Below are 16164 nucleotides of genomic sequence, written 5' to 3' on the forward strand. Positions count from 1 at the left end.
AAACTTGACCTTTTTAACTTCAGTTCCCCCATCCTTTTCACTTTCCTTGCACATCAACCACCATCTCCAAGCCCTTCATACGCTGAGCTTAGTTTTATTATTAATCTCTGGGCTTTCTCTATAATATCTTTCTTGATATTTAGCCACCAAAGCATCCCATCTAATCCCACAGGGAGACATGTCTTGCTCTGGTTTAGGCAACTATTTTCTGCTTTATTTCCAATATTCTTTCTTTGATCTCACGGTGACTAATTTTTAAAAATTGCTGACTACCTCCCCCACACCTCAGAATAGTGCCTCCCTCACTAGATCTGGTTGATAATGGACTACCTGAGAAGGATTATTCCATCATTCTTCCAAGTGACATCACCTAGGATGTTTCTCAAGTAATAAATAAATTGCCTCAATTCATCATGTGACAGTAATTGCTTTTAGCCAAGATTTAACTCAAAGTCAATGTCAAGTAGCTGGAAAACACTACAGAGACTCAGCTTTTTCAAAGATAGCTCTACCCTTGCTGGGGAAAACCATTTAGCAAGTACTGAGCTAAGTGTAGAGAAGATACAGATTCCTAATACCCAAGACCTTCTCAGTATTACCCAGCCAGTCCTAAGAGGCTGGAACTGACTTCATCACAACCCATATAAGTAAAGCTGCTAAATATTGCTGACAGAGGTTGCCCCTTTCTTTTTTCAGCCTTAAATGGAGGTGAGTACCCTGTGACACAGCGATAGCTCTAATTGATTGTTTGAAAGCACTCCGGCCACTCAAATAAATTGTTCCTCAAGTGCTGATTCTGCTTGGACTTGCGTCTCCCGAATCTGTGTTTCCAGGTGGACCTTGTTTTACACCACAAATGCTCTGTGTAGGTCAAATTTTAATTCAATCATGTTATATATACACAGTGAGAAAGTGGCTGCTTGAAGATCCTTGTGGTGAATCTCTTCTGGGTGCAGGTAAACTCCTTCAGCCTAAGAACTTTTTAATGCATTCAGAATTTAGCATAATAGACTACTTACTTAGGAGCTGTCCTGCCTGATTGATGCCAGCCATTGTCATCACTGACACATCCCTTGTAAGACTTGCCCTTTCAAGGGCTTCACCATCAGTGGGCTGAGAATCCCTTTCTATTTCCCCATGGTCTCAACTGCTCCCTCCTGTGCCCAGGGGAGGCCTATTGCATGGATGTTGGACCCTAGCCTTGACCAGACCAGGACTGTAAACACGGCTAGAGTTAGCTAAGAAAGCAGAGGTGGGTGCACTGTGGAGGCTGGCTTAGGTGTCGGGTCACAGTTAGGGTTAAAGACCAGGATTTGACTGAAGTAGGGGTCACATTGGAAGGAGGATCAGGAACCAGCCTGTGGCTGGAGTTCAGGAGTGTCTGCTGGTCAGTCTGCACCCATGGCGAGGGTCAACCTATGCTTAGAAACAAAATTTAGTCCACGGCCATGGAACTGGACAAAGGTAGGTGAACTCCCAATGGACTAGACCCATTCCCTTGGCCTCTTTGGCACCAACTCAACCCTTGGTCACAGAGGAAGAGCCCTAGGCATGGACTGATGTGAGTGGAGCTGAGATTATAATGATGACAGTGGGGACAGCAAGGTGCTGAGCATGCGCCGTGATTAAGAGACACCCTGCTGTCTGAGAGCTCACCACATAGTGGGAGAGAGAAGTGCGCGAGCTGAAAATCAAAGCTCAGTGTGATGGGTGCTCATACAGAGGTATGTGCAGAGAAGGGCGTGTATGACTCTGCTTAGGCAACACTAGACTACAAACTTGATTTCAGTGTGTCTTCAGTGGTGTGGGGACACACTGCGGACATCTCTAACGCCACCCAGTGGCCTCCTCCCTCCCCTCCTCGCCACCACCACCCCCCACCAGTTCCCTGTGGTCCAGAGGAGGCCTGCCCCACGATGTGGATGGAGAGGCTGACAGCTCAGGGCTGATGGTCCTGGCTCCCTGCTTGTAGAAACTGTGTGTTGAGCCTGGAGCCTAGGGGTTTAAAAGCTGCTTAGCTGCCGAGAGGAACCCAGGGCCCGCATTGGGGATTAAGGATTTAGTCTGAAGAGTGGATGTGAGAGAGGAGAACACACTCTTCTCGATGCCCCGCAGCAAAGTGACAGTCCCTTTAGACTTTCTGGGGCAGCCAGTGAGATAGAGCGAACGGTCACATGGAATGGATCGTTCCATCTTCCTGCAGAGTTCAGAGCAGTCCTGGGGCAGCTGCAGAACAGGGGAAGCCTTCTCAGGAGCAGTCAGGGTAGAGAGGAGCACAAAAGCCTCCCGGGGATGGTCTACAGGTCCAAAGATGCTGCAACATCGAGAATGGCCTGGTTGGCGAGGCAGAGGCCAAGGGCAGGGTGTGACCAGCGCAGATGGCTCAGACGCAGGAGGCAGACCACAAAGCGGAGGGTCAGAGCTGCAGAGTGGAGACCAGCTCTGAGCCAAATGGAGCACACAGCCCACAAGAGGACCGACCCTACAGGGGGTCAGGATGGACCAAACAGATTCTCTGGGATGGCAGCTCGTGGTCGTGATCGCCTTGAGGTCTGCTTACTGTAAAAGCACAGCTCTTGAAGGCGGACCTTGCCTGCTGCCCGGCGCTCAGGGTCACAGCATTTCGCAGCACATTGTTTCCTAGGACTGTTGTAACACGTGACCACAACCTGGTTGGCTTAAAACAACAGAAATTTGGAGGCTGGAAGTCTGGAATCATGCTGTCAGCTGGGCCATGCTTCCTCAGAGACTCTGGGTAGAAGCCTTCCTCGCCTCTTCCTAGCTGCTGGCGCTTGTGGCCGCCCTGGCAGTCCTCGGCCCGCAGACGCATCCCTGCAATGTCCGCCTCTGTCTTCACACGGCCTTCTCCTAGTGTGCCTCTGTCTTCCCCTGATGCTCTCCTCTTCTTGTAAGGACACCAGGCATACTGGATTTGCATCCTCCTTCATGACCTCATCCTCACTAATTATGTCTGCAAAGCCCTTCTTTCTAAATAAGATCACCTTCACGGAAACTGGGGGTCAGTGCTGCTTCCACGTATCTTTTGCAAGGGGCACAGTTCAACCTGTAACCCTAGGTGAGGCTGAGTCCGGATACCAGCAGCCTGGGAATGGGCTGCAAATAGGAGGAAGTTCTTAGCATTTCATTAAGTAAAATCAAACACAAATGGGGTCGGGGCAAACGGAGAGCACACAGGAAGAGGAAGGGAGGGAGGCTCCTGCTCAGTCCTGGACTGAGCAGAATGGGAGGCTTCTGGAAGGACAGTATATCTGGGCTGTATTTGTCTGAAGTGCACTGCAAGGTGGACCAGGGGCCCAGGTGTCCCTAAGGCTCTCACTCGGAAACATAATCCAATTCTTTCCAACTGATTTTGGCCAAATCGATGCCCTAAGCGGTGCCCAGTGTCTGCCCCAAAGGGGCACGAATGGGGAGGAAAAGCAAAGATTGGCCCAGCCAGGGCAGCTCTGCCCAGACTGCGCCTCTGGGACACACGGCTTACAGCACGTGCCACGGTGCCTGGGAAGGAGAGAAGGCTCGCGGGAGGGAGCGAGAAATCTATAGGAGGGATTAGTGGAGGCATGAGCGGGATCAGAGGGAACACGCAGCACGGAATTCAGATTAGTGCAACGCGACCGAGCGAGGGTAATAAAACCAGCAGCGGGAGCTGCATCGATTGTTGAGATTCCAGCCAAATCCACCGTGAACATGTTTTCTTTCTTCTAGCCTTTGCCCCTTGGCTTTTGGAAGCAGAAATGTTGAATTGCTGTGTTCTGTACTAAAAGCTGATCTCCCCCTCTCCCCAAAGGATGGATGGGAAAGCAGCTCTGCTATTAGCAGGAGGTGACAGAGGGAAGAAGCTGAGGTCCAGAGAGTTTGCAGGGTCTGTTCTTGCTTACACGGACACACCCAGAGTCCAGGGAAGGGTCTCTCCTGTGATGCCCATGCTTCCTGCCCCCAGCCCGGCCTCTCCTGGGCCAGCACCATGCAGGCCCAGGCTGGGCACTGGGCTTGGAAGGGCTGGACCAGCAGATCTGGGGGAGCCCTACTCAAAGACTCCAGAGAATCAGTCTCTAGGGAGCCTGGCAGATGGGCTGCTTGGAGTTCAAATACTGGCTTGAAACCATGCTCAGTGACTCACAGTAAACCTAACAAAAGGGTAGAAAGTGAGCCCGGTGAGGGGCTTGAACCCTCATAGGGTGGAGGCAGAGGGTGGGGTGCCAGGCTTGGCACAAGCTCCATCAGTGTTAACTACCTGTTCATTTTGAAGTCACTCGTGCATGGAGCCAAGTGAACGACCATTGTGTACATGCTGGCCACGGGGTAAGAGGTGACAGAAACCAAACAGCTCCAAGACAAGTGCTTATAATGAGAACATGAGCCCTATTTGAGAGGACCCTCACTCAGGGCTGAGGGGGTCCTCTGTGCCCACTGGCCTGGCAAGGTGACCGTATTCTTCAGATGCAGCCTGAGACTGGGGATCTGGGAAGGCTTTGCAGAGATCACACACTGTCTGAACTCAATCCTGGAGGATGAGTAAGGTAGACCATGGAGGCAGAGCATCCAGAGAAGGGAGCGGAATGTGGACATCACGAGGGTGAGTGTGGTCCTGGGCACCAAGGAGGAAATGAAATTGGAAAGATGGAGAAGGGACAGCGACTAGAGAGTGAAGGGCTTTTGATTCAAGCTAATTATCCTGGAGCACCAAGGGAGGCTTGAAAGCATTTTAGTTAGGATCAGACTCTTAGTTTTTGTGTGATCACCAGCGTGACGACAGAGAGACTGGTTTGGAAGCTGTTACACTAACCTGACCAAGACTCTATGAACCTCAAACAGGAGTAGCAGCAGTGAGGAAGAAGGGAGAGATTCAAGAGAGATTTTGGAAGCAGTATCGGTCAGATCTGGTGACTAACCGAGTACTGAAGATGGGGAGAGAGGTTAAAGATGACGCTGGGTTTCCGAATCTGAATTTAATCGCAGTTTGGAGAGAAGACCGGAGACAGATTTCTCCTTGGTCTTAGGAAAATATCCCAAGAGAGAAAGGTGTAGTGAGAGCGCCAGTCATATATGCTCCTTGCTTGGGTGCATGTTTTCTAGGAAGCATAAACATTCACCTGCTACAGGAGAACACCCCACAGGGGATGGGGCACCCCAGAAAGACGCCTTCCTCTTCTGCAGTAAGTCTATCGATCCCATTGGGAGACGGTAACAGAAGTTGGCAGCCAGAGTGATGAACTAAGAGCCTCATATCTGTCAGGCTGTGAACACCTCTTGTAAGACTATTGACAGAGGTGACACTCTGGTGCACTTGACTGAGGGCTAGACTCCCTCCCTGCTCTGGAGAGTATGCCTGGATCCACCTGAGCAGCCAAATGGAAGAACTGAGGAGGTTCCACAGTGATCATCACCGGCCCCCCTACCCTCCAGATGGGGTCCCTGCCCCTAACCTGCAGGAGTAGTACCAGGGCCATGCTGGGGGACCCACTGAGTCTTGGTCATGGGGAACTGGAGGCTGCCAGATCAGATGGACCTCAACACTGTGTTGCTCACTCTCCGTCCTGCTCTTGCTTCGGGCCATCTCTGCAGCGGGAGATGCCATGCTGCTGTGTCCAGCCTCCCACCTTGTAATCCCAACTCCCTGATGAGCCCTGATTTGTGAATCCTGCTTGCTGCTTTAAGGGCCTCAGGTCTGGGCCTCAGGTCTGGGTCTCTGATGGGTTCACATTTCTCAGGAACCACTGCTCTGCTCCAGCCACCTACCTGAATGTCACCACTGGCCAGCCTACCTGCTTCCCTCCTCTCTGGACCTCAGTTTCCTCATCTGTAAAATGGGTTTCAGATAATAATGGCAGCACAAGTCTAAGTACTTAAGTGTATTTCTCATGTACTCCTCTCAACAACTAGCAGTTATTAGTATCCCCATTTTGCAGGCAAGGAAATTGAGTAATCTCTCTGAGGCGCAAAGTGCCACTGCTAGTACCTGAGGCCATTTTTGAGGCACAGTCCTGAACCATGGTATTTCTCAGCAACTGGCATATAACAGGTGTTCACTAACACTGGCCATGGGCATAGAGCCTAGTGGGTAAGATTACAGACTTTCCAGAGACCTGGATTCAGATCATGTCTCATCACGTCCGACTTGTGTGATTCTCAATCATTGGAGCCTCAGTTTCTGGATCTATAAGACGAGAATGATAAGGGTACCCGACATGGAAGAGTTGTTGGAATGTTTCAGTACCTTAATAAAGTGAAACCCTCAGCACATCCACGGGATATAAGGAGTATGTAACACATATTTCCTGTTTCATTGTTCTTTGCATCATCAGGTTGGACATCCCTGATGCCACTGTCCCCCAGAGCTGCCACCTCTCCCCAGCCAGCCTGGCAGGCTACGCTCCCACTGCCTGGTTTCCTCCGCTCTCCCCCACATGAGGCCCCATCATGGTGGGTCTGTATGTTTCAGCCTTTCCCAGAGAGCTTCATTTGGTCCTCCTGCATCCATCTCCTGTTCCCACACCATCCATCAACCTCTGCCAGAGGGCGTAACCCCCCTGGAAGGGTCTCTAACTCCTTGAGGTGTCTAAGCCTGCAGGGGTACCAGGAATCCTGCTGGGGCTTCCGGAAGGCTGCCAGGCTGCTTCCCGAAGGCTGCCAGGCTGCTTCCCCACCCACTCCCAGCCACAGAGCCTTGTCCCAAAGTCTCAAATTCTTTCTACTTTGATCCAGGATTTACAAGACATCCCAGGCAAAGTTGCTTCAGAGGCAGTTAGCGGCAGAGCAATCTCAGAGAGAGAGTACTATGGCCTGAATCCAGTCACTGTAGCAAAGCCATGACTTAAAGAATTGCCAGGAAAATAACCATAGAGAGTTTTAACTCAAAGCAAGGAATGGTAGCGTGGCGTTGCATCTGACTCTCTCAGGCCAGGAGCCGTGCGGGAAGTGCACCCATTTTTTCTGCCGACCCACACCCTGACTGAGCCTGGCAGTGCAGGGTCTCATCCTGATTACTTCACAGATGAGGAAACCAAGGCTCAGAAAAGCTGAGTGATTTGCCAAAGTTCCCCAGTTTTAAGGAATAGAGTTTGGGCTCTACATGAGGGCTTGTCCCAAAGCCCTCCTCCCTGGGGAGAACTGTCAAGGGGCACTGAGCACGGGCCAGGTAGTGAATCTGGGTCAGCCCGGGGGGGCTCAGACCAGAGCAGGGCTGCCTGGCTGACCTTCAGGGCATCCATTCTAGCCTCCGGCCTGAGTGCTGCCAGCCTCCTATCAGGAGCGTCCCCTGGAGGCCTGGCTGACCTACTGCAGGGGCCAGAGAAGAGGCACTCTTTCTGCGGTGGTGGGTCTGGGGTCCACCGGGTCCTTCATGACTAACTAGTTACATAACTAGTCACTTGTCCACTGCAGCCTCAGGTCATCCCATGACAGGAAAACACCCAATCTTGGCCATCAGAGGTTCTATCTTATTTTTTTCAATGGAAGCAACCTTAGACTCTACCCACCAGATGCCAGCAAGCCCTCACACCCAGCTGTGACAACCATGTACATTTCCAGATACTGTCAAAGGTCAGTGGGTGTGGGGTGTCAGAATGGAATAAAGAGAGTCGAGCATTTACTGAGCCTCTATACTCTGTGCATCCAACCTTCTGTTCACCGACTAGGCACAAAGATGGTCAAGACATTTTTTACCTCTATGTCTCTGCTGTCCAAGATCATAATCACCAAGCCACACGTGGTTACTGAGCACTTGAAATCTGTCTGGTGGGATGAAGGAACTGAATCTTAAAATTTATTTTATCTCCACAAATTTAAATCTTAACACCGAAGCACTGTAAGGTATATTTGCTTGTTAAACACAATGTTTATCTTCTTAGGGTTACATTTCATTTTTAAGTGTGTAAAATTTAACATCTGAACTGAGAAGTGCTGTAGGTGTAAAATTCACACCAGATTTCCAAGACTTAGTGCTAAAAAAAAGAAGACTGTAACACATTGTTCATTAGTAATTTAAAAATATTGATTGTATGTTAAAATGATATTTTGTAGACATTAGGTTAAATAAATTTTATTCAAATTAATTTTACCCGTTACTTTTTACTTTTTTACTATGACTCTAAAAAATTTAAAATGACATACACGGCTGAGAGTCTATTTCTGTTGGACACTGCAAGTCCGGAAGTTTTCAACAGGAAGTACTTTTGCCACCCAGGGACATTTGGCCATGTCTGGAGATACATTTGGTTGTCCCAGTTGAGGGATGAAGTGCTCCCGGCATCTAATGGGTAGAAGTTCTACAGAGGCACTAAATGCCCTACAATGCACAGGAAAGCCCCCTACAACTAAGAATTATCTACCCCCAAATGTCACCAGTGCCAGGGTTGGAAACCCTACCCCAGAGCATGAATTCCTTGAAGGAAAGGCCAGTAAGTCAGAAAGACCTGAAGAGCTGTTTGGAATTATCGCACTTAATTTTCACGATTAACTCTGGCCAGATGTGTTGTCATCCCTGCTTCTCCCGATAAAGACCAACGCCCAGAGGAGAGAATTGACTTGCCCAGGATCACCAGGACAGAAAGCGGCCGAGCTGAGACTTGAATTCAGCCTCTGCTCACTCTGAAAGCTGGCCTGCCCCCGCCCCACAACCACGTCCCGCAGTCCTCTGAGTTGGTGCTGATGCAAAAGGAGGCTGCTTGTGCTTACAGCCTAATAATAACCCCATCACTCAGATCCAGGCACCTCACCCATCAAACCAGGCTGAGAAAGGCGTGGAAATAAATGGAACACAATGGAATAAACCTATCAGAGAGGGAACATTCAGATGCCTCAGAAGGCAAGAGGTTAAAACAAATGTGCCTGATATGGGATTGGGTCTGTTTAAAGAAAACATTACGGGAGTGCTTGACTTGAAGAGAGCCTAGGGAACCACGGCCCAGCAGAAACGGAGCTGCTCACATGCCCCGGAGAAGCAGTTTCTCCATAAACTGGGTGTGGGTCCATGGTAAGCCTCACTCTCCTCTCCTGCCACCATGCATCCATCCACAACCCCCGCCCCCCCGGGGTGAGCGTGTGGCTGGGGGGCTGTCTAGGGTGGGGTAGGGGCGACGACGTTCCTGGGGTGTTGGTGGTGACACATCGGGCTATGGGGGTTTATAGTGGGCACCGAGGCGGGGCAGAACTTGGCCGCAGTGAATGCCACAGAGGCTCTGCCCAGACCTCCTTTGCTGGAGGTCTCCAGCTGTGGTGGGTGCTGGCTGCTAAGAGCTCACGGGTACCTCCTTCCCTGCAGGACTGCCATGAGGCAATGGGAAGTCACCTCCCCAGGACACAGGCAGTGGCCGACTGCCACAGTGGCAGAGACGCTGGCCCCCTTGCCTCAAGGTGGGGGCGCCTCTGTGACACATCCTCCCTTGGCATCTTCCCCTGCCTTCGCCGGCTTCCTCACTTTCTTTCTTCTGAGAATACTCATCAATGAACAATTTGCACAAGAATCCCCATCTCAGGCTCAGTGACCAGGAAACCCAGCCTAAGCCCATCACGAACAGCCATGTTTCTCAGTCTGGGCAAGGGAATGAATAGAAGAGGACTGAGAGGGGTCCTGGATAGCTGGACTCACGTCGTCCCTGCCTGACACACCCCCTTCCCACCGTGAGAAACTGACCAGTCAGGAACTAGCAGAGGGGAGGCTGCTGTCTGAGCAACAACTTTGAGAGGTGACAGTTAAAGATCTGAAATCTCCAAGAAGCTTCCACTGACCAGAGGGGCCCCCGCAGGAGAGGTCTCCAGATGAGCAGGGGCTCTTCTGTCCCCGGGGCCCCATGATCGGCACCAGCCTCTGACACAGATGGGCTCTGCAACCCAACCTTTGAGGTGTGGCAGGCGTGCACACGAAGTGGGACTGAGCCACAATGGGTTAGAAGGAAGGGCCTGGTATTCACTTCAAACAAATGCCCACTCAAGACTGGGCACTCCCAGAGCAGCCTTTTTCACATTCACTATCTTGTTCCATCTCTGGATATGACTCCAGAAGATACTGCGTGTGCAAAGTCTATAAGAAAATGGTGCTCCCTCAGAGGTAAGCATTATTATTATTTCCACTTTCCAGCCAGGAGAGGTGGGGCGCACCGTGTTGAAGTGACCCATCCAAGACAAATGGTGGACCTGGGATCACAGCCAGATCTACTCATTCCCTAAGCACAGATATGCTGGATCAACTACTTCCCCAACCTCAGACGGCAGCTCAGTTGTCAAGTCCCCTGGGAATCAATCCCATAGCTCCAGGTATGTTTATTTTGAACACCATATACCTCTCCTTCGTAGCATGACTCACAGTTGCAGGTGTACATTTATTTGTGTAGTTTTTTTTGGACTCCTGGCTCTTTCCCCCACACAAAGGCATAGGAATATGTTTTCTTTGGCTCATCATTGTATACCTCAGTGCCTAGAACAGTGCCTGGCACATGCAGGTCCTTTGTAAGCATTAGCAGAATGGGTGAATGGATGAGTAGCTAGATGGACAGATGGATGGATGGAAGGAGGGATGGAAGGATGGGTGGGCAGGTGGAGGGATGGCTGGGTGGGTGGATGCCTGGGTGGAGCAGAGGGACTGCCAGCTCCCCTCTGGTGCACCTGGCCTGGAGTGCCTGTTGAGCATGGGCTGCTCTACTGAGCACGGGCTGCTCTCCCCTCCCTCCCGCCCAGGGCTCTGGTGATCACCTGTGGTGAGGAGGCAGAGTGGAGTCCCCGGGGTCACCTGGGCGCTGCCCATTGGTGCTGACCACAAGGAAGCCAGTCCCCAGGCAGCATGCAGAAGAGAAGGAGAGAAAGAAACATACATGAACACATGCGGTAGGTACGGCGAACACAACTGCAAATCTTGTGGCTCTAAAGAGCTCACAGTAAACAGCAAAAGAACATCCTGATCTAACAAAACAGGGCCTGAAATAGATTTTTTTTTTAATGAAACAAGAATAAGAGTCATCATTCATCAAGCACCCACGACATGCCAGGGACTCTGCCAGGTACCACATACAATGCTTCTGAGACTTAGAACAACCCAGAAAGGTCAGTATTATTATAAATGAACCCATCATCTTTCCGCCCAGACATCTTCTCCCTCCGCCTTCCCTTTCTTAGTGAATGGCACCACCACCCATACAGCCACTGTCTAAAATCCGGGAATCGTCCTTTACCTCTCCTTTTCACTGACCTCCCACTTCTCATCACTTGGCATGCCTTATTAATTCTACTCCAGAAAATTTCTTGAAGCTTCTCCCTTCTCTCCAATTTCATTTCCACTCAGTTCAAGAGACCCTCCTGCTTCACTTGAGTTACTTCCTGCCCCCAGTCTTTTTCCCTTTCAATCTGTTTTCTTTTCCATCCTTCAATGGAAATACATCAGTGACCCCATGGTGCTCAAGGTACACTTGAGTCTCCTTAACCCAGTTCCCAGGCCATCAACGGTGAATTCCCTGCCTGCCCCTCGGCCTCTCTCCACCCCTACCCCTGCAGTCGATGCTCTGCTCCAAGCACAGTCAACCCCTTTCCACCAACAACAGTGCCCCCGCCACCACCTTCTTGTTGGCAGGTCTGACCCAGGCTGGTCACTTGGTGTGGAAATACCCTCTTCTTGCCTCTTCACCTGGATAGTGACTATTCAGAACCCCTTCTCTCCAGGGACTCTCACCATCTATGGGTCAGATGCCCCTTCTCTGTCTTCCCTTCTCAAAGCGACAGCCTCACTGAATTTTAAGTGGCTGCCTCCCCCTCAGTTCTGAAACTCCTTGAAGGCAATCTGTGTCCCCTTTACTAGTGTCCTGTGGCGGCCTTGCATTGGAGCTGGCACATCGTAGGAACTCAGTGAATATCTGTTGAATAAATGAATGAAGGAAGGAAAGAATGATGAATTAGAAAGTGATACAACTGTCTCAAGGTCACAGAACTACTAACTGGCAGAGGCAGTATTCAGTCCTTGGTTTGCATGACTTTGATGTTCCTGTCCTTTCAAACCCACTACCTGCCTCTCTAAAGAAATGATACACAAAGCAGGGAGGTGTCCTATGCTCGGTCAAGGCTGCGCATTTTTCTAGTGACTGTAACGTCCTCATGCAAAATGGAGAGGGAGTAGTGCATCCCGGACTAACTGATAAACAGGAAATACACAATTTTAAAAACTCACACAAACGGCAAGTGTGATCAAAAGCTGAGAGATATTGTAACATGTAACCACCAGTCAACAGTAATCATAACACTCCATCCTCTAAGGTATGGAGAATGTCACCATTTTCAAGGCACATTCTAAGTCTGAGGTCAGAAAACTATGGCTGGTAAGCCAAATCCGGCCTCCACTGTTTTCTGTGTGCCTACCAGCTAAGAATAGCTTTTACATTTTTTTAATGGCTGGGAAAAAGACACAAAGAAGAGTGATGTTTTGTGACACATGCAAATTATATAAAGTTCAAATTTCAGTGTCCTTCAATAAAGTTTTATGGGAACACAGCCGTGCTCATTTCATATGTATTATCTATGGCCGCTTTTGTGCTACCATGACAAAGTGGAGCTGAGGCCACATGGCTGGAAAAACTGAAAATATTTACTGCCTGGCCCTTTACAGAGAAGTTTGCTGACTCCTGTTCTAAGCGGATATTTTTACTAAATTTCCTTCCAATCTTTTGGTTAGGTAAAACAAAGAATGTTGGCTTTGCATGTCAAAAAAAGAAGAAAGAGAAGGCTGGGAGAAGAAGTGACTCAAGTGTTCCCATCTGGCCTCTTTGGGCGGCCTCCTGCCTGTTCTCCCAGGCTCCAGCCTCATCCTTGCCTCAGTCCCCTGCTCTGCTCCATTTTCTATGCTGCAATTAGGGTGGCCTTCGTGACATAGGCAGTTTGCTTAAGCACCTCCAAGGGCTCCCACCGTCTCGGGGCAATGTTCCTATACATGCCACGGGGCTCATCCAGAGTCCTTGGTGTCCCTGGTGGCCTTGCTTACCTCTTCAGCCTCACCTCTGGTCACTCCTAGCCTCCTCTGGTCACACTGGCATTCTAGCCGTGGTCCCTTTGCCTTGTCCCATTCAACTTCAGGGGCCTGCTCTCTTGCCTCCAGTGACCTGCACATGCTACTCCCTCGCTCAGAAGGCCTCCCCGTCTTCCTCTCCAACCTTGTTCAGTATGATGATTGTCACACTTCTTTCAAAACTTTGTCTCAGTGACCACATGCCTGAGAACGCACACCCCAAATTGACTTACATTTCCCTTCTCGGTGCTCCCACAGCATCCTGACTTTACCTTCATCAAAACCCTCATCATTGTATATTGATACAACTGCTATTCGTTGGCTCTCCCACCAGCTACTACTTATTGGGTGCTTAGTGTTAGCCGGGCATTGCACTAAGCATTTGGTATGCATTAGCCCATTAAATTGTTACATTAGCCCTGTGAAGTAAGAGAGGTGTTACTGTCACTGTTTCATAGGTGCTGAAACTGAGACACAGAGTAGTTAAGTATTTTTGCCAGCCTAGACTCAAAGACCGTCCAAAGACAACGTTCTTAACCTCGAGCAGATGAGGGACCACATATCAATACTAAGTTGCACTCAATAAATGTTTATTGAAATCTGAATGGATAAATGAAATTCTAGTTTAGTATTTTTCACTTACTATCTGTATTACTTGGAAAATTACACACATTTCTGAGTTTCAGTTTTCCTACCTATAAAATGAGGATAATATGTATCTCATAAGGGTCGTTCAAGGATTAAATGAAAAACAGTTAAAGCCTTAGTTTGGTTGGCAGGCCCAAAGGAGCCTCCCCACCCTACCATTGATGGCTATGACTCTGCTTGGCAGGAATGCTCAGCTACAAGGGCCAGGAACAGAGGTATATCTGGACAGGTGCGGGGATGGGAAGAGGTTTTCCCGGTGGGTGGAGTAGCAGAAGTTAAGTGATGGATTGTGGGTCTCAGCAGGACATAGAGGGAAAGAGAAATAGGAAAAGGACTCATGTATGTGTGCTAGAGATGATGGGTGCCTGGTCTAACTCTCCTTAGGCATACGGAAAGATCCCAGGCTCAAAGCCATGTGAGCAGAAGTGACACCAATCATTTATGAGTGTGGTATTTAATACCAGCTGACCACCTCCACACTTCTTCCCCTGCTGCGGGGTCCTTTGAGGCCACCTCTATTCTGATGGCATAACAACAAAGAAACTTTGTGGTGTTAAGCTACTGAGATTTAGGTATTAATTTGTTACTGCAGCAAAGCCAGCCTATCCTGACAAATCCAGAAGAAGAAAAGGTAGAAGTCCCCTGCTTTCTCCTCTGTCACCCAGTATCCTGTATGTACATATGTTTTTGTATTTTTTTTTTCACTAGAGGATTCATGACCTTTCTTTTCTCATAGCTTCTGGGGCCTAATCATGTGTATAAAAGTTAGCCACTAATGAAAACACTGAGACCATGCAAAGAAGAAGGAGGTCTGAATGCTGAGTGCCTCAGACTTCCTTTCTTATTTTTTCCCATCTAAAGCAATGAATGTTGAGTACAAAGAGATGCTGACAGACTAAGATGTCATTGGATCAGATAACCCTGAGACAGACTAATTTCTTGGTTTATTTGCTTCAGTATATTGTGGAGGTGAAGAAACTGAGGACTCCTTGAACCACCTCACCTTCTCCTCCAGATCTCAGTACTTAGCTTGGACACCGCTGAAGACAGCCCAAAGATCCATCACACCCTAAAGATTCTATTAACAACTATTACTGGAAAAAGAGGCAAGGGAAGGGATTAGCAACTAGGAGACAGAGGACCCCGACAGTGGCTCACGGAATCTCACCCAGTCTGTGGTATCAATAAGATTCAGAATGGTGCCATGGAAATGCCATGAACTTTGGAGTTAGATCTGAGCTACAGTCCTGAGGGGCCTTGAGCTCTATGATGACGACCATTATTTGTTTAGCATGTAGTGCATGCCAGGCCTTTCTTCTCTCGTTGTATTGTAACTCATGTCAACACACACAGCCATGTGACTGGCACACAACAGGTGGGTAAGTTTTGCTAACACCCCCAGCCTACACTGAAACCCCGTCAGAGAAAGCTCCAGTGGAGCTTTCTTCTTTTTATTTCTAGCCCTTGTCACTAGCCTACTCACATTTGTTCTCTCTCCTTGACCCCTCATTTTAAAAGGCCTCGTATTCCCTTCATAAGGTACAATGACTCTGGAACATCAGATCTGAGCTAAAGTCAACTTGGGTGTATCAGAGGTCTTAAGTAGATAATTTTCATTTCTAGTTTAGAGGGAAGAACTGGGACTCCCCAGGGACGTGCTTGAAGGACAAATGTTGGTTGTGGCTTTTGTTTCCTTGGACTCTATTGTAACAGCTTTGTCTTCCTGAGTGGAGTGTGGAGAGGGTGTGCATGGGTGTGTGTTGGGAGGGAGAAGGTTTGAGCAAATCTAGAGAGCAGAGGGTAGGGCAAGGACAGAAAAGACCAGAGAGACGTGCCAGCTGTTGTAGCAAGAAAAATGTTAAAGGGTTGGGATATTTATAGGCCCTCTTTAGGTTCTTTTATGGTGTACTTATGATATAATCCTCCTCCTCCAACTTGTCACAAAACCTTCACAAAAATCCACAGTATTTCATTTGCATTTTAGAGTCTAGAAGATGTTCAGTGAGAGAAAAGGGGGCCAAGGGTCAAAGAGACCTTGTTACACTCAAGTAATTCTGAGAACCCCAACCGTGGGAAATGCACCTCCCTGGGCTTGGCTAGGGAGGAGCAGTACCCCCCGGCCACAACCCCCAAACACACACCCAGGCTTTCTCCTCTGAAAATCTGGCAGGATTTCTAAGGACTGAACAACAACCAAGAGTTTTCCAACAGACTCGCTCACTGTAGTCTTGCCTCTCGCAAGTGACCCTTCATTATAGCCCCTGCTTCCAGCTGTCACAGCTAGATTTGAGCATCCTGTAGTTCTGGGTTCCTCCTGAAATTGCTGGGCACATGATGAGAAAAGGAAAAGTGCCACAGACAAAGGTTAGCAAGTGCATGAGCAAAACCCGATACTCAATGGATGAAAATATATTACTGCTATGTAGGCTCTCATCTAAACCCAACCTATAGACAGAGAGGTTAAATGCTAAAAGCCAAGCCCAGCATCGTTCTTGTCCTGTATCAGTGTCTGCACT

General features: G+C 49.1%; 1 protein-coding gene across 10 annotated transcripts in view; it reads right to left on the reverse strand.

The window, feature by feature from the left end:
- PTPRT (protein tyrosine phosphatase receptor type T) overlaps positions 1 to 16164 on the reverse strand; it is a 944743-nt gene that overhangs the window by 163785 nt on the left and 764794 nt on the right. The gene's annotated exons all lie outside the window — the stretch shown is intronic.

The sequence above is a fragment of the Camelus bactrianus genome, chromosome 19 (genome assembly GCF_048773025.1).
Source record: "Camelus bactrianus isolate YW-2024 breed Bactrian camel chromosome 19, ASM4877302v1, whole genome shotgun sequence".
Taxonomy (NCBI): domain Eukaryota; kingdom Metazoa; phylum Chordata; class Mammalia; order Artiodactyla; family Camelidae; genus Camelus; species Camelus bactrianus.